The 17290-nt window shown below is 41.4% G+C and overlaps 1 long non-coding RNA gene across 5 annotated transcripts; it reads left to right on the top strand.

The window, feature by feature from the left end:
- The first annotated feature begins 1587 nt into the window (after positions 1-1587).
- On the top strand, positions 1588-13274 carry LOC101008495. Of its 5 annotated transcripts, none has more exons than XR_001902295.3 (5): positions 1588-2911; positions 6370-6489; positions 9675-9835; positions 10746-10871; positions 12750-13274. It is a non-coding gene; the product is annotated as an uncharacterized LOC101008495 (long non-coding RNA). The 5 variants fall into 5 exon arrangements; XR_001902296.3 differs by lacking the exon at positions 9675-9835 and adding an exon at positions 7167-7271; XR_160733.5 differs by lacking the exon at positions 9675-9835.
- Positions 13275-17290: the final 4016 nt, after the last annotated feature.

Below are 17290 nucleotides of genomic sequence, written 5' to 3'. Positions count from 1 at the left end.
AGACTACAGGTGCCTGCCACCTCGCCTGGCTAGCTTTTTGTATTTTTTAGTAGAGACGGGGTTTCACCCTGTTAGCCAGGATGGTCTCCATCTCCTGACCTCGTGATCCGCCCGTCTCGGCCTCCCAAAGTGCTGGGATTACAGGCTTGAGCCACCGTGCCCGGCCGCATTTAATTTTGATGTCTCCTGATATTTTTTGGCTGTATCCCCATGCAAGTCTCATCTTGAATTGTCCACATAATCCCCATGTGTTGTGGGAGGGACAGAGTGGGAGGTAATTGAATCATGGGGGTGGTTACCTCCATGATGTTCTTGGGATCATGAGTGAGTTCTCATGCAATTTGATGGTTTTATAAGGGGCTTTCCCCCAACTTCCCTATGCAGTTCTCCTTTATGCTGCCACGTGAAGAAGGACATGTTTGCTTACCCTTCCATCATGATTGTAAGTTTCCTGAGGCCTCCCAAGCCTTGCAGAACTATGAGTCAATTAAACCTTTTTTCTTTATAAGTTACCCAGTCTTGGGCGTGTCCTTATAGCAGCCCAATACAAACTAATACAGTAAATTGGTACCACAGAGAGTGGGGTGCTGTTATAAGGATACCCCAAAATGTGGAAGCAACTTTGGAACTGGGTAACAGGCAGAAGCTGGAACAGTTTGGAGGGCTCAGAAGAAGTTATAGAAATGTGGGGAAGTTTGGAACTTTCTAGAGACTTGGAGAGCTCAGAAGACAGGAAGATGTGGGAAAATTTGGAACTTCCTAGAGATTTGTTGAATAGCTTTAACCAAAATGCGGACAGTGATGTGGACAATAAAGTCCAGGTAGAGGTCGTCTCAGATGGAGATGAGGAAATTGTTGGGAATTGGAGTAAACGTCACTCTTCCTATGCAAAGAGACTGGGGGCATTTTGTCCCTGCCCTAGAAATCTGTGGAACTCTGAACTTGACAGATGATTTAGGGTATCCGGTGGCAAAGCATTCAAGAGGAGGCAGAGCATAAAAGTTTGGGAAATTTGCAGCCTGATGATGTGATAAAAAGGAAAACCCTGTTTTCTGGGGAGAAATTCAAGCCTGCTGCAGAAATTTGCATAAGTAATAAGTAGCTGAATGCTAATCACCAAAACAATGGGGAAAATGTCTCCAGATCATGTCACAGGTCTTCACGGCAAGCTTCTCCCATCATAGGCCTAGAGGCCTAGGAGAGAAAAGTGGTTTCCTGGGCCAGGGCCAGGGCCATCCTGCTGTGTACAGCCTTGGCACTTGGTGCCCTGTGTCCCAGCCACTCCAACCGTGTGTAAAAAGGGCCAACATACAGCTCAGGTAGTTGCTTCAGATAGTGCAATCCCCAAGCCTTGGCAGCTTCCACGTGGTATTGGGCCTGTAAGTGTGCAGAAGTCAAGAATTGAGGTTTGGGAACCTCTGCCTAGATTTCAGGGGATGTAGGGAAAGGCCTGGATGTCCAGGCAGAAGTCTGCTGCTGGGCCAGAGCCCTCATGGAGAACCTCTGCTATGGCAGTGTGGAAGGGAAATGTCAGGTTGGAGCTCCCACATAGAGTCCCCACTGGGGTACTGCCTAATGGAGCTGTGAGGAGAGGGCCACTGTCCTCCAGACCCCAGGATGGTAGATCCACTGACAGCTTGCACTGTGTGCCTGAGAAAGCCACAGACACTCAATGCTAGCCCATGAAAGCAATTGGGAGAGGAGCTGTACCCTGCAAAGTCACAGGAACAGAACTGCCTAAGGCCATGGGAGCCCACCTCTTGCATCAACATGACCTGGATGTGACACATGGAGTCAAAGAACATCATTTTGGACCTTTGAGCTTAAAGACTGCCCTATTGGATTTGAGACTTGTGTGGGGCCTGTAGCTCTTTTTTTTTTTTTGGCCAATTTCTCCCATTTGGAATGTGTGTATTTATCCAATGCCTATACCACCATTTTATCTAAGTAGTAACTAAGTTGCTTTTGATTTTACAGGCTCATAGGCTTGAATTTTTGAGTTAATGCTGTAATGAGTTAAGACTTTGGGGGACTGTTGGAAGGGTATGATTCTGTTTTGAAATGTGAGCACATGACATTTGGGAGGGGCCAGGGTGGAATGGTATGGTTTGGTCGTGTCTCAACCCAAATCTCATCTCGAATTGTAGTTCCTATAATCCCCACGTGTCATGGGAGGGACCTGGGGGGAGATAATTGAACCATGGATCTGTTCAGTCAGTTGGGAGGTTAGGATTTCATTTTCATTTATCAGTGCTAATGGGAATGATCAGGCTGTCTTCATATCAGCTGAATTTGCAAGAAACTCCTTGGATGATATTAATGGCAGCTGTATTTTTTGGGAGCTCTGCTCTAATTTGATAAAGTAAGTTCTGGTAAGATTTGTTCCTTTATCCTCAGTATCTCAAATGTTTTCATTCCAATAATCTTTATAACAATTTTTGATGTCTGAGTGGGTTCCCACACAGTCATCTATTGTAAGACTTTCTGATTCTTTTTTTCCCCTTTGGTCATTATGGATAGGGTTTCTGTACATAATTGCATGGTACCTTTTATTTGGAAATAACATCAAAGTATTTGCTAAAGTATTAAGGAATGTGATTTTTGGATTGTAAGGTGAGACTTGTTGAGCTTTGGGAAAATCTGCCCCACTTGTAATAGGGGAAGAAAAATAATTTTCTCTCTCTGTTTTCAGAATTCTTAGATGGGACCCTCTGTAACAAATGACAGATTAAACTGAGAAAAATGTGGAAAAGTCTGAAAACATGTATACCTTATGGATACATGGGAGACACTCAGGGAAAAATGAGTAAATCTCCAACAATTGGCTTTCAATTCAAGTGTAAATACTATCTTCAACTTAAAGAAGATTTGAGGTGCAGTAATGGGAAGGTAACCAGCAAAAGGACAGTAGGTAAAGTTTGATATACAGACTTAAGTGCGTGCATTCTCTGTTGATAAGACTCTTCAGTGATTTAGTTATCTTTCTCTTCTTGGTGGAAAGAGAGATAGGTAGCTTTTAAATGGGGATTTCCTTTATAGATGTAAATTTTCCTTACACAAGAGTAACTTCTACTCTGTTTTCAGAACTTCTTTCATAGCATTTTTTCAAAATAATCATCTTGGAATAATTCTTAAGCCAAAGAGACATATTTTGGGTTGGCATATTCTAGATTCCTACCATTATATTTTGAGGTGGCATATTATGGTCTTCTACACTGTGTTCCACCAGCAATGAAGAGTTCTTGTCTTTCCTCCAGCAATTTGTCATTTTTTTAGAGTTTAGCAATTCTAACAGATATATACCAGCTGTGCTATCTCATTGTGGTTTTCAGTTCTCTACTATGTTGAGCATCTTTTTGTATGTTTACTTGCCATCTGTAGATCTTCTTTGGTGAGGTGTCTGTTCAGATCTGTGTGCATCTTTAATTGGGCTGCTTAACTTATTGTTTAGTTTTAAGGGTTTTTTTTTGCATATTTTGAATACAAATTCTCAGATTTGTATTTTGCAAATATTGTCTTTCAATATGTGGCTTGTTTTTTTTATTCTCTTAGTAAGATCTTTTCCAGAGTGTAAACTTTTAATATTAAAAAATCCACATTATTATTTCTTCTATGTGTATCAACTTTTTGTGTCGTTTGTTAAGATTCATTACCAAACCCAAAGACACATAGCTTTTCTTCTATGTTTTCTTCCAGAAATTGTAGGCCAGGTGCAGTCGCTCTCGACTGTAATCCCAGCACTTTGAGAGGCCGAGAGGCAGGCGGATCACGAGGTCAGGAGATTGAGTCCATCCTGGATAACACCGTGAAACCACGTCTCTACTAAAAATACAAAAAATTAGCCGGACGTGGTGGTGGGCACCCGTAGTCCCAGCTACTCGGGAGGCTGAGGCAGGAGAATGGTGTGAACCCAGGAGATGGAGCTTGCAGTGAGCTGAGATTGCACCACTGCACTCCAGCCTGGGTGACAGAGCAAGACTCTATCTCAAAAAAAAAAAAAAAAAAATATTGCTGGCTACATGCCGATAAGTAGGACGAAGGGAACATTCTTAAGAGAAACTTGGCACCATAAGTACAGATTAAGGCAGAGGACATTCAAAAGAGATAGGCAGGTGCAGTAGGTATAGACGTGACCACCATGAGACCTTCCTGAGATGGCAGGAAGGAACCCAGTCCCAGAGTGCATTTGGGTTGATCACCACACATGTGCCCCAACCAACAGTGAGGGGGTCCCACAAGCCCAAGTGGGGAAAGTTAGGGATCTAAGGCAGGAGCAGGAAAACCAGACAAAGAACACAGGTGGAGACTTGAGACAGAGGCATGAATGTGAAGAAACCCAAATTAAAATTTCCTGCACAGGACACTTGGCCTGTTTTCCTGCACAATCAGCCCACTCCTCCCTTGGGTCCTACCTATTTTTTTCTACAATAAGCTGTTTACACTGTATTTATTTTCAATGAAGTTATCTGCCATCTTTTTACTGCCTCCTGGTGAAAATCTTTCTTCCAAGTTAGACAAGAACTGGGACATCAGCTCTCTCCAGCGATAGCTCCTTTTGAGTTTGAATTTCCCAAACTGATGGCACTGAATTACTGGTGCTCCGACTTTAAGTGGTGCAGAAAGAGGTTAGAAGGGGGTACCAGCCTCACACCTGGAGTAAGAGGGTCCTGCATAGTCCCCCAGATGCCTACAGGTGGCGTGCCACCACTACATGGCAAGCAAGAGGGCCAGACAGTGTCCCCAGCTGCCAGCAGGGGGGCGCACGGACACCACACCATGAGAAAGAGGACCCTGCTGTGCCCTCGTTGCCAGCAGGGGGCGTGCTGCCACTACACTGTGAGCAAGAGGGTCCTGCAGTTGTCCTAGTCACCAACAGGTGGCACATGGGCACAGCACCATGAGCAAGCAGGCCCTGCAGTGCTCGGCTGCCAGCAGGGGGTGCCCGAGTTAGCCTTTTCAGATTCCTGAGGTTCTGCCACCTGCCTGCCTCCCAGAGCCGTGCATAGCCTATGTGAGGGCGGAACTATATTCTTCTCAGCACAGACCCAGAGGGCACCACGAAGGTGGAGCTGCATTCTGCTCACCACAGACTGGGGGGCACTGTGAGGGCAGAGCTGTGTTCTGCGCAGCACAAACCCAGGGGTTACCACGAGGGCAGAGCTGCATTCTGCTCAGAACAGACCCAGGGGCACTGCAAAGGCAGAGCAGTGTTCTCCCCAGCACAGACGCAGAGGACACTGTAAGGGCAGGGCTGCTTTCTCCTCAGCACAGACCTTGGGGGCACTATCTCGCTTTGGGACAACTCAGGACCAAATCCACAGTGAGCGAAATCCTTCCTGTTTGCAGCCCTGAATCTTGAGGGTCACAGACTAGTTTGAAGGGTGCAGTGTGGAAAACTGGAAACCAAAAGACCCTCTAAATCCTATGCGCTGAGGTTCTCCCCACCCAAGGCAAGATGGCTGCAGTGCGAGGTCCATACTGCAGCCTCAGAACACAAAGGCATTCTTCATAATGCAGTCATGCCATCTGAAATACGAATACAACACCTGCAGTACTCATGTACCAAACATCTGTAATGCTGGCACACTACCTAAAAACGAAAATGTTATAAATCCTCACTCCCCATGCAAGCTGCAACCCAATACAGTGCTCACAATAATGAACACTGACATAATCAACACAAATGTAGCCACTAGCATATGGTTAGGGTTGCTATCAGGGTTAGTGGTTACAGTTAGGGGTTGGGGTTACGATTGGGGTTAGGGTTAGATTTGGGGTTAGGATTAGGGTTGGAGTTGGGATTAGGGTTATGGTTAGGGTTTAGGGTTATGACTAGGGCTAGTCATAACCTGGAGTGGTCAGAATGCATTCATAAAAACTGAAATGAAAATATTTGGAGAACATGACTATCGTGAATGCCAACATGCATCCCTAACAACCCTGTGCTGTTACTCTCCAAACTTTTTATGTCTTGCAAAGTATTAAAACTTCCTATCTGAAGCCATACCACTCAGAGGGACTGCAAAATACATAATGACATCTCCTTTAGGATGTCCTTAGAGAATTCATGGAAAAGAAATTAAATAATTTAAAAAGTGCTTTTGGGTACAGCTATTTAGCAGTAGGGAGTAAGATTAGAGATAGATTGTAAAGATAATAGTAGGGTTAGGGTTAGGATTAGGGTCTGGGTCAGAGTCAGGGCCAGAAGTATGGTTAGAGGTAGGGTCATGGTCAGGGTCAAGATCAGAGTCAGGGTCAAAGTCAGGGTCAGAATTAGGGACCAGGGTAGGGATCAGGGTTTAGGGTCAGGGTCAAAGTCTAGAGACAGGATTGGGGTTAGGATTAGAACCAGAGATTTGTTCTCCTCAGGACCCACCAGAGAAGAGGCCATGGCTTTGGAACACCTGGTAGTGTGTCCACAGTGAAGACCAGAGTTTCATTGTCCTCAAGACTGACCTGGGGAGACGTGGCTGCGGGCCAGTGAGGAAGGTGAGGCAAAAGCTTCCTGTCTGCTCCCTGGGTGCTAAAGGGAGCTCTGCCATGGGCTTTACTTCACACTTTATATCCTGCAAGTCTTGTTTTACAAAAGCATCCCTTCCTCGAGGCTTTGGTTGCTCATCATCACAGCGTGTCATAACATATGGTACTATTTGAGTTTGCTTCAGCGGGGAGATCTTGGTACAGAGAAAGGAGCAATGCTTAGAGCCACCTCAGGACAGTTGGGATGAAAGCTGGGGATGGGTGGAGGCTGGAGGAAACATGTGCACCCCCTGTAAACACTTTTATTCATGCTTTCATTACTCATTTTTCTTACAGTGTTAAAGTAGTAAAAATGGTATTGAAAATTTGAAAAGTAGGCATATTAAAACTTGCAACATTATTTAAGTTTAAATATATTATTTGTACCTCATCAACATTTTTTATTTTGTTGAGAAAGTCTAAGGTTAATTGGCAGCATATTTTAATAGTAGATAGAATAATATCTGTTTTATAAACATTGACATCCTACATTACAGGTGTGAGCCGTGAAAGTCTGAGACAGGTCTCAGATTTTTTAGAAAGTTTATTTTGCCAAGTTTGAGGATGCACCCCTGATGCCTCTGCAGGAGGTCCCGACAACACGGACCCAAAGTGGTCGGGGCCTAACTTGGTTTTACACACTTTAGGGAGACGTGAGACATCGATCAGTATGTGAAAGATGTACCTTGGTTCAGTCCAGGAAGGTGAGACAACTTGAAGAGAAGGCCAGACAGGGAGCTTCCAGGTCATAGGTAGGTAAGAGACAAATGGTTTCATTCTTTTGAGTTGCTGGTTACCCTCTCCCGATGAGGCACTCAGATACACATTTCTCTCGGTGAGCAGACGGGTGACTTTGGACAGAATGGGGGGCAGGTTTGCCCTCAGCAGCCCCAGCTTGACTTTTCATTTTAGCTTAGTGATTTTGGGTCCCCAAAGTTGATTTTCCTTTCACAAGGTCTAACATGTTTTCCTATGAGCATTAAGTATTCATTGGGTATTTTATTACACAAGGCACAGATTTTTAAAAAATCATCAACTTCATGACTAGCTCTATAGACATAACTACATAGAGGTTCAACTAAATTTGGAAACATTCCAGAGTTTTGGTTTCTAATACTTCTTTGTGATTCTTTAAAAGGTAAAGTATTTTTTTTCCGTAAAGTATAGTAACATCTAAAATCACCCGTAGAATGTCCTTTCATTTTTTTTCTCTAGTTTCCCCATTTTCTGCAAAGCCTCATTGAGGAAATTGACTTTTAATATCCTTTTACACGCTTCTGTTTTAGAAATCTTTGTGGTAAAACATTGAATATTCATGGTCACAAGTTCTGTTCACATTCTTTCTTTCTTTGAATATTTTTTCCCCCAGTGGCCAATATTTGATTCTGTTGTATTATGGCTAAAAAGTAGGCATGGAACAAAATAAAGACAAGAAGTCTTTGGAAGAAGTGATCCAGTCACAATGAATCAATTTGCCATTGGAACATATTTTTACAAAGTCACTCTTTTGAAAATATTTAGTCATGAATTGAAACAGAGTCTGGTAGGTTATTTTTTTTCCTGGTCTAAAGTGAACAGCATTTTAGAGAATGAACCCAGGACACAACCACAGCACAAGAAAAAAATATGATAAATAAGTTTACACGTATGTGTTACCACTGTAACAGAAAACATGTAAAGACCATTTATTTTGATTTATATATCAGTCTGTATTGTTTAATTTTTTTGTGTCATAAATGCTCTTATTTAAAAAACAGGACTAGTTAACAGTGTCAATTACTAGCAGTTCATGGTATAAATAATTAAACAAGGAAGTGTTAGAAAAATATAACAATGTTTCAAATACAGTTATATTTTATAGCAGTTTTTGACTTACACAGAAATTGCAAAAAAGAAAAATTGCAGAGATTTCCATTGTAGCTTCAATCTACTTCTCTTATTAACATCTTCTGTCAGTGTGTCTCACATGGCTTATTAATATCTTACATAATGTGTCACAGTTAATGAACAAATACTGATAGACTATTATTAACTAAAATTCATATTTCATTTGGATTCCCTTAGTTCCATCTTACCCTGACCCATCCAGGATCCCGTATGACATGTAGTTATCACGTAGGTGGCTCCTGGATGTGACAGCATGTCTGGCTTTCCATCTCATGATGACCTTGACAGTATTGAGGAGGATTGGTCAGGAATTTTGTAGAATGTCCCCCATTGTAATTAAACATGGAATTTTTCTTATAATTAGACTGGGGTTCCGGGTCTGGAAGTAGATCACAGAGGTGAAGTGCTACTCTTGTCACTTCATTTTCTCAAGGTGAACTGTCGCCTTTGATGTTCACTTGGATTGTTCAGCAGAGCTAGTTTGTCAGGTTTCTCCACTGTGATGTTATTTTTCCTCCTTGTCCATACTGCACGTGTTCTTTCGGAACAAGTCACTATGCGGAGCCCACACTTACAGAGTGAGGTGCTCCACCTTCTTGATGGCTGACTGTCTACCTCAATTATTTGGAATTCTTTTACAAAGGAGATTTCTATTCAACTCCATTTGCTTATTCTCCTATGTATACAAACACAGACACCTAGATAATTACTTAAAGCTTTAGTTACTATTCAGCACTACAGCATTATGCTGCACAATTCATTCCTGTGTTAGTCATGGGTAGCTCTTTTTATTGGCTCCTATTTTTCTTTCAATAAAAGAATTAATTTTTATTTATTTTTATTACATATTAATTTTTTTGTACATACTTACTTTCTGATACTTCAAGATTATCTGGCTCATATATTTACTGTCCCAGTTCTAGTACCAGACATTTCTTCAAAGAGCCTGATTCCTTTGAGAATGGTAGGAAAACTTACATCTGACTGCTGAATGAGCACATTATAACTTGTCCATCCTTAGCAATGCTAGGAAGTATATGTGTGCATCTAACAGACCTATACACCCCTAATTATAAAGGTTTCTGTGTGGAACTGTATGTATCTATATTAAACCAAATGTAAGTTTATGTTGACGTCTCCACCTCTGATCTACTATCACATGAATCATTCTAGCCTTCTCCCCTTGCTAATTTGTAATCTCCCACTTCAACAGTGAGAGACCTGGTTCCTACCATCTGCAAGTTATGTAAGTCATTGTTTTATTCCAGATAAGGATACTGTGGTTTTACAATTGTTCACAATTACTCCTGTTGGAAAGAACTTTATAAAATGGAATCCAGTGATGAAGTGTAGTTCATTTGCCTTCAGCCTACAGAGTCTATTCATTTTTGAAGTGACTTACGTCAACACCATTTTCCCTACACCTTCAGTGAGTTTTTTCATACATTTGTGTCTTAGTCCACTTTGTGCTTCTGTAAGAGAATACCTGAGGCTGGGTAATTTATAAGTAAAAAAGGTCCATTTGGCTCACAATACTGGTGGCTGGAATGCCCGAGATTAGGCAGTTGCATCTGGTGGGGCCTCAGTCTTTTTCACCTCATGGTGGAAAGTGGAAGGGGAGCAAGGGGTGCACCAGAGATCACATAGCAAGAGCGACAGCAGGAGGGAAGCCAAGGAGCCCAGACTCTTGTTAACTCCTACTCCTGCAGGAATTAATCCATTCCTGTGAGAGCAGAACTCACTCATCTCCATGGAGGACATTAACCTATTCACGAGGAATCCGTCCTCATGACCCAAACACCTTTCACTGGGCCCCACCGCCCCACACTGCCACACTGGGGGTCAAATTTCAACACGAGTTTTTGCAGGGACAAACCACATCCAAACCATAGTAATTTGTAGCATAGTTAATTTCTTTTTCACACGATGTATTCTGTGTTGTGATACTCCACATCCTGAATAATTTTATTTAATTTGAATAGAGTTTGGCATACCCGTTTGGCTGTAAAATTCTGCATGTTTTGACAAATGTGTAGTGGCAGGTACCCACTATTAAAGTATCATATGGAATGCTTCAAACCCCCACCCCATGGAACCAATGGCTTCCCATCTGTGTAGTTTGCCTTCTCCAGAATCTCATTAAATGAAGTCACACTGTGTATATTCTCCTCAGACTGTCTTCTTCCACTTAGCAATGTGCATGCAAGATTCACTAATGTCTTTGTGTGAGTTGGTAGCTTGTTCCTTTCTACGGCTAAATAGTATTCCATTGCATGAATGTACCACAATTTGGTTATGCATTTGGGGAGCAAAACCTTCCTCTTCTAACTTTGTTCCAGGGTTGGAGACCTTCAAATTAACTGACAATAGATACATTAATAGGAGAGACAATATTTGGCTTCTTATTCCACAAGTATCATTGTAAGACAAAATTCATCAGATGGCAGGATCCAGTTTACAAACAGGTAAAACTAGCCCAAAGACAAGAAACTAAACTAGAATCTGATAACCCACAAAGGCTATAGATTTCCTTTTATTTATTTAAATTTTTTATTATACTTTAAGTTCTAGGGTACATGTGCACAACGTGCAGGTTTGTTACATAGTTATACATGTGCCATATTGGTTTGCTGCACCTATCTACTCATCATTTACGTTACGTATAGTTTTCCTCAAAAAAGGTTTTTTTGAGACAGGGTCTGGCTCTGTTTCCCAGGCTGGAGTGCAAAGGTGCAATCTCAGCTCACTGCAACCTCTACCTCCTGGGTGCAAGCGATCCTCCCTCCTCAGCCTCCTGATTAGCTGGGACTACAGGCACATGCCATCATGCCCATCTAATTTTTCTATTTTTAGTAGACACGAGGTTTCACCATGTTGCCCAGGCTGGTCTTGAACTCCTGGCCTCCCAAAGTGCTGGAATTATAGGCATGTGCCACCACGCCCATCCAACTTATAGTTTTCCATTGAAATATAAAATTTATCTCCGTAGTAACCATCATTTTTGATCATAGATAATCAAAGTAAGATTATTCTTGTTTCAAAAATAAGTCTAGCCTTGTTAGATTTTGCCTGATCATTTATGTAAGTGCAGCAAGAACAAGAGTTGACCACATAGGTGCTTTCAAGCTTCCTTGCTGCAAATTTTCATACAGAATCTCAGATTGGACTTTTAAAGACCTTATTGAGGCTAAAAGCCAAGCCAAGAACATACTATCAAATTTCAGCTGCAGTCCTTATAGCTTTGTGTGAATTCCTCTCTGCTTGAAGCCCTCAAAATAGCCCCAAATTCCTAGGCCTACAAGGAAATGACCTTCCTTACTAATCTGTAAGGCTGTGAACCCCATAATCTAGGTATCAGACTGGCTTTTCTCAGAGTGCTTTGTAAGCATTGACTCCATAAAATTCAACCTTAGTTCCTTAAAATTGCTGGTCATAACTAGTCTGAGGTACACTTCCTAAATATGATATTTCAGTAAAAGCCTTGATAATATAACCAAACTTTCCAATTATGTCCTGTTACAAGGTGAACAGATTCTTACTGGACTTTTGCTAACAACTATATTGTCATGAAAGTAAGAGTATTCAGTAAGAATTTCAAAATTCTAGAGAAATCAGGTGGGGAAAAAAAGATAAATGCTCCATTTCTGTTTACAAAAGCATAATCTACTAAAATTGTTGTGAGTTAGAGTTAGCTTAAGAGTGGCCAGGTGCGGTGGCTCACGCCTGTAATCCCAGCACTTTGGGAGTCCGCGATAGGCGGATCACGAGGTCAGGAGATCAAGACCATCCTGGCTAACATGATGAAACCCCGTCTATACTAAAAAATAAAAGAAATTAGCCGGCGTGGTGGCGGGCGCCTGTAGTCCCAGCTACTTGGGAGGCTGAGGCAGGAGAATGGCGTGAACCTGGGAGGTGGAGCTTGCAGTGAGCCCTCCAGCCTGGGCGACAGAGCGAGACTCCATCTCAAAAAAAACAAGAGTTAGCTTAAGAGAAAGAGATTTCTTTTTTTTTCTTTTTCTTTTTTTTTCTTTTTTTTGAGACTGAGTGTTGCTCCGTCTCAATTTCTCAATGTGATAGGCAAAAACATGTTTATTAACAGGCCAAAATTCTAGTTTATCTGTAAAAATAAGAAGCCAAAAGTATATAAACCTGAATTACTTATGTTCAGTAATTAATGTTTTAGTATTATATCTTATTTATATATGATATAGATATTTAATGGAAATATTTTACTTAGCTTAACTTTAAGGTTAAAAATTAGCAAAAGTATTTTGGAAACTACTATTAGGCAGATTTACTGTAAAAAACTTATTATTGAAATAATGTTTTTCGCTTTTCACAAGATGGCACCAAAAACGAAGGAAGCTCCTGCCCCTCCTGAAGCCGAAGCCAAAGCAAAGGCTTTAAAGGCCAAGAAAGCAGTGTTGAAATGTATCCACAGCCCCCCCCAAAAAGAAGATCTGTACCTCACCCACCTTCCAGCATCCCCAGACACTGCGACTCTGGAAGCAGCCTAGATATCCTGGGAAGAGCGTCCCCCAGAGAAACAAGCTTAACCACCATGCTATCATCAAGTTTCCACTGACCACTGAGTCAGCCATGAAGAACATAGAAGACAACAATATGCTTGTGTTCACTGTCGATGTTAAAGCCAACAAGCCCCGGATCAAACAGACTGTGAAGAAGCTCTGGGACGTGGATGTGGCCACGGTCAACATCCTGATTCGGCCTGACAGAGAGAAGTAGGAATATGTTCGACTGGCTCCTGATTAGGATACTTTGGATGTTGCCAACAAACTTGGGATCATCTAAGCTGAGTCCAGCTGGCTGATTCTAAATAGATGTATATCTTTTCACCATAAAAAAAAGGAAATAATGTTTTTCATAAGAATGACAACTTAAAATCTTTACGCTTATAGATTTGATTCTAATTATCTAGTAAGTATAATATTAGCTTCTTGTAAGCACTCAAGCAGAATAGAAACTTGTTTGTTGGCCGGGCATGTGGACTCACACCTGTAATCCCAGCACTTTGGGAGGCTGAGGAGGGTGGATCATGAGGTCAGGAGATCAAGACCATCCTGGCTAAGACTGTGGAACCCTGTCTCTACTAAAAATACAAAAAAAATTAGCTGGGCACGGTGGCAGGTGCCTGTAGTCCTGGTTACTTGGGAGGCTGAGTCAGGAGAATGGCCTGAACCCAGGAGGTGGAACTTGCAGTGAGCCGAGATCACACCACTGTACCCCAGCCTGGGTGACAGAGAGAGACTACATCTCAAAAAAAAAAAAAAAAAAGAAAGAAAAAGAAAAGAAACTTGTTTGTTTTTTATTTAATAGTGGTAACTCCTCTGAAGACATAATTGTTTTATTACACAAAAAATATTAAATTTATCTTATTTAACTAAGTTGTATCCAAATCGTGTTAACTTGAAAAACATTTGGATCAGTTCTTATATTTCTAGGAGTTTGGGGAATATTTATTTATCAATGATTTTTTTTTTTTCCAAGCCAAGTTAGAATAGAACACTTTTAGAGGATTTTATAAATGAATTTTGCAGTGCTATCCAGAGTTAAGAAAAATCACATATACAGAACATACATTAATAGACATACAAACACAAATAGAGATCTCATAGCTTTCATCCTGAAATTTTAGTCACGAATCAGGCATAAATATTCTGACGGTTAATTTTAGATGTCTGCTGGATTGGATTAAGAGATACTAACATAGCTGGTAAAGCACAGTTTCTGGGCATGAGTGTGAGGATGTTTCTGGAAGACACTGAGATAAGGAAGATCCACTCTGACCCAATGTGGATGGGCACTGATACGATTTGACTGTGTCCCCACCCAGATCTCATCTTGAATTTTAGCTCCTATAATCCTTACATGTTGTGGGAGGGACCCGGTGGGGGACGACTGAATCATGGTGGTGGTTACTGCCATGCTGTTCTCATGATAGTGAGTGAGTTCTCATGGTATGATGATTTTATAAGGGGCTTTTCCCCTTTGGCTTAGCACTTCTTGCTGCTGCCATGTGAAGAAAGACATCTTTGCTTCCCCTTCCGTCATGATTGTGAGGCCCCTCCAGCCATGTGGAACTGTCAGTCCATTAAACCTCTTTGTTCTTTGTAAATTGCTCAGAGTCAGGTACTTCTTCATAGCAGTATAAAAATAGACTAATACAGGCACCATCCAATTGCTTGAGAGCCCAGATAGAACAAAAAGGAAGAGGAAAGGTGAATTATCTCCTTCTGAAATGGAAACATCCTTCTCTTGCCTTTGACATCAGAACTTCAGGGTCTCAGGCCTTTGGCCTCAGAACGAGAGTTACACCATTGGCTTAACTGATTCTGAGTCCTTTGGACATGGACTGAGCAATGCTACCAGCTTTCTTGGTTCCCCAACTTGGAGACAGCCTATCATGGACTTTCTCAGCCTTCATAATTATGTGAACCTTCTCTCATCTGTCTATCTACATATATCCTACAGATTGTGCCTTTCTGGGGAACCCTGACTAATGTGATGACAATAATACAAAATTCACTAGTTTATGTAGAAGACTTGGTTTTCGTCTTTACCCCATTTGATGTTTGTATTATAATTGTGTTTCTGGAAAATGGAACAAGTTTTTATCTTCTTCATATGAGGGCTAAAGCTTTTTATCACCAATGTTTTTGGAGATTTTTAAGATTTTCAAGATTTTCTTTTGACATATAATCTTATGAAGCTGATAATTAAATTTTATTTTTTCTATTTTATTTTTCAGCCTCAGGTGTTTGCTTTTGCAGATCCTTGAGTACATTGAGAGCCTCCAAGGCATGGAGTGGGGTTCCTAAAGTTTCAGTGATAATAGGGAGTTGAGAGACTCAATTAGGAAAGGAAAGGTTTAAAGGAGGCAATTTGGAAGATCAACATTTTCTCAAAAGAACTATTAAAGTTCTAAATAATTCTTAGTAAAGTCATGCAAACAGGAAAGGAAGTAGACAGAATTAGTTCCATATTGGTGGAACACACAGCAGAGGTTTGAGAAGGGAGAATTTAGTCAACTGAGAAGTTCCCATGAAAGGAGCAAGATCAAGATAACAGAGACACCATGAAACAAAAAGCCAGGAATAACTTCCAACCCAAGAGGAGAACATAGAGGCCTCAAAACCAAAGCTAGGATAAGAAACTTCTAGCCCAAGAGTTACCTTTCAGACAAAGAAACCTGAGATTCCAACCCACCTTCAGAGAGTACTCACTCAAAATGTTATTCAAACTGTAGGCTTTTTAATGACTTAGCCCTGCATGCAAAAGACATTCCCTAAGGTGGCACAGAAGATGGAGCCCCCATATCCAAAGATAGCCAAGGAGAAAGAAAGACCCCTGTTGCCAGAGCCAGTGGGCAAAGGCAACAAAGAAAGAGACAAGGGTCCTTATGGGATGAGACCCTTGCAGATTTAGACATACAAACTCCTGAGAACTGGCAGGATGACAACCATAAATGGGGTACTAACATTTCTACTCATTGGATTACAAGTTCTCAGGCATCTAAAATGATTAACAAAATGGAGATTTCTAGGGCTTCTGTGGGAGAGTATGGAAGGTCTTTTTGAACTTTTTAATGGTGTCAACTGGAGAATGATGAGCTTCATAAATTCGGAAAGGAGAGATTTCATTTTTTTTTTTTTTTTGAGTCGGAGTTTCACTCTTGTTGCCAAGGCTGGAGTGCAGTGGAGTGATCTTGGCTCACTGCAAGCTGCACCTCCCAGGTTCAAGCGATTATCCTGCCTCATCCTCTCAAGTAGCTGGGACTACAGGCATGCACCACCATGCCCAACTAACTTTTGTATTTTTAGTAGAGACAGGGTTTCACCATGTTGGCCAGGATGATTTTGATCTCTTGGTCTCAGGTGATCCACCCGCCTAGGCTTCCCAAAGTGCTTTGATTATAGGCATGAGCCACTGCACCCTGTGAGAGATTTATTTCCTGTAAAGGGTTGCAACCTGCAGCATAGTCCTGACAGGCTAGGAAGCATAACCTCCAGCCAGAAGTCAGAAACAGACACTTCAAGGGAGAGGTAAAGGAAATAGTAATTTATACTGAGTGACATGGCCAAATACATATATTTAATAAGCTCTAGTAGGAGTCATGCATATTTATGAAAGGAGAAATGCATGCATGCACAATTGAGTTTCTTGCTCCTTCATGGGTCCAATGTACAAAAAAATGGCAGTGTTAACATGATCGCAGGGTGGAGTGTTCAGCCCTCTGACATTAAAAATTGAAGCAGAGAATATGAAAACTCTCTCTGTGCATCCTGTGTACGCTGTCCAGAACCTCTCCATCATGGGTGGTCTCTTATCAGGCAAGAGAGGAGAGGCAGCTTCAGGCAGTTGGTTGAAATCAGTGGTGGAGTCTTTTGAAAGGCTTGTTTCTGTTAAATCCTTAGGGAAGAAAGCCTTATCATGGTTAGCAAAGGAGGGGATATAATGAGGTGTATCTGACCCTGTCTTCCTATCGTGCCCAACTTGTAATAGGGGAGGAAAAATAATTTTCTCTCTACCTTTACGGAATTCTAAGATGGGACCCTCTGTAAATCTGAGAACTCAGTTTTGAAAGTCACTCTGGGATCCCCTCAGCCAAGAGTGGGTCTGTTCAGTCAGTTGGGAGCTTAGGATTTCATTTTCATTTATCAGTGCTAATGGGAATGTGTAGGCTGTCTTCCTGGCAGCTGAATTTGAAAGAAACTCTTTGGATGGGGTTAATGGCAGCTGTATTTTCTGGGAGCTCTGCTTTAATTAGATAAAGTAAGTTCTGGTAAGATTTCTTTCTTTATCTTCGGTATCTCAAATGTTTTCATTTAAATAATCTTTATAACAACTCTTTTTTTTTTTTTTT

The sequence above is a fragment of the Papio anubis genome, chromosome 6 (assembly GCF_008728515.1).
Source record: "Papio anubis isolate 15944 chromosome 6, Panubis1.0, whole genome shotgun sequence".
Taxonomy (NCBI): Eukaryota; Metazoa; Chordata; class Mammalia; order Primates; family Cercopithecidae; genus Papio; species Papio anubis.
This window is presented reverse-complemented; position numbering and strand designations above follow the sequence as displayed.